The 1,659-nt window shown below is 45.6% G+C and overlaps 1 pseudogene; it reads left to right on the top strand.

Annotated features, from left to right (window-relative positions):
- Positions 1–458: 458 nt before the first annotated feature.
- LOC141371556 (nuclear transport factor 2 pseudogene) lies at positions 459–1,235 on the top strand (annotated as a pseudogene).
- Positions 1,236–1,659: the final 424 nt, after the last annotated feature.

Below are 1,659 nucleotides of genomic sequence, written 5' to 3'. Positions count from 1 at the left end.
AAGATCGCCATCCAGAAGACCAGATTCCCCTGCAAGTGACACGTATACAGATCTTGTGAACATTTCCAGAAAGTTTTCTCTAGATCTGCCATGATTGGGCATTTGTCTCCATGCCATCCGTGTTTACTGAATATCTGATCTTATTGTTACCATCATTTTCATTATTCGGTTTCTATTTGTCACCATAGCAAGTGAAAACAACTAACTGGGTGGTCACAAAATTTGGCAGAAGTGTTTGTGAGCATCTTGTGTAGAATATAGGCTGTGTAGGAAACAACAGTTTTGGGCAGGGCTCAGGTTGGGAGGGGTGCATCTCGAAGAGCAAGGAAGTCATCCTAGACACTGGCGGTTGCCGATCAAGAGAGAGAAAGCTACAGCCCTCAGGAAGCTGTAGAAAGAGGAATACAGGCCGCTGCCGTCATTGTGCCAGCCCCTCGGGCCTCAACGAGGCCGGGTGACGCTCCAGAACGGGAGACAAGCCAATCTGGGAGCAGATTGGATCCAGCTTCATTCAACATTACTACCAGTTATTTGATAACTACAGAACCCAACAAGGCGCAATTTATATTGACGCATCATGCCTTACTTGGGAAGGACAGCAGTTCCAGGGGAAAGCTGCCATTGTGGAGAAGTTGTCTAGCCTTCCGGTCCAGAAAATCCAGCACAGCATCACGGCACAGGACCATCAGCCCACGCCAGACAGCGGCATCATCAGCATGGTTGTGGGCCAGCTCAAGGCCGATGGAGACCCCATTATGGGGTTCCACCAGATGGTCCTATTAAAGAACATCAACGATGCTTGGGTTTGCACCAATGACATGTTCAGGCTTGCCCTGCACAACTTTGGCTGACCTCCTCCCAGCCAGGCACTCGTGCTGTTTCCTCCTCCCTCCTCTTCCTGATACTATTCACACTCCTCCAGATGCCCCAAATATCATACACAAACGAGCAGGGCCGTGGCAGGAGCGGGCGCAGTGCGCTGCTACCAAGGTATTGTGCATGATGTTTGGATGCTAGACTAGTTGCATCTGACAGGAGAAGTTTGTGTTGTACCAGCGCATGCCTTGGAAAGACTTCAGTAATGCAAAAGGTTGTCTTTTTTTTTTTTTTTAATCTACTGACAAGTTGCTCTAGTAACCCAAAGAAGTGAAGGAGAAAGCAGCTGCCTCACCGCCCAGATATTGATTTGTTCGGATGTTTCAATGCCTCATGATACAATAAAACCACAAAATTTTCTTAACAAAAAAAAAAAAAAAAAGAAAGAGAAATACAAGGAAGGAATTACAACTTAACTCCCATATTGCAAGTCACAAGGGTAGAACGCTCTGAATCACAGGCATTGATCTGTGATAGGGCTGGTTCTCCCATGGGCCACTCCATGTAGCGTGATCCAAGGATCTATTTCTTAATAATGTTAATGATACCGGCAAGCAGCCCCAGGACCACAGCCCCAGGAGGCCTCCCTTGGAGCATTATACCCATGTTACAATGACTGTGGAACATTTCTGTGTGATCTCAAGCTTTGTGGTCTGTGGACCCCTTTACATTCTTACCTTATTAAAACTGAGAAGAACATTCTAAGTATTTATGTGGCAATGTATTTAAAAAGTAACAATAAACTCATCACATTCATATAAGTATCCCTATGAAAATATTTTC

This window comes from Callorhinus ursinus, unplaced genomic scaffold (assembly GCF_003265705.2).
Source record: "Callorhinus ursinus isolate GAN/ISIS: 27379988/994484 unplaced genomic scaffold, GSC_fseal_2.0 scaffold3, whole genome shotgun sequence".
Taxonomy (NCBI): domain Eukaryota; kingdom Metazoa; phylum Chordata; class Mammalia; order Carnivora; family Otariidae; genus Callorhinus; species Callorhinus ursinus.
This window is presented reverse-complemented; position numbering and strand designations above follow the sequence as displayed.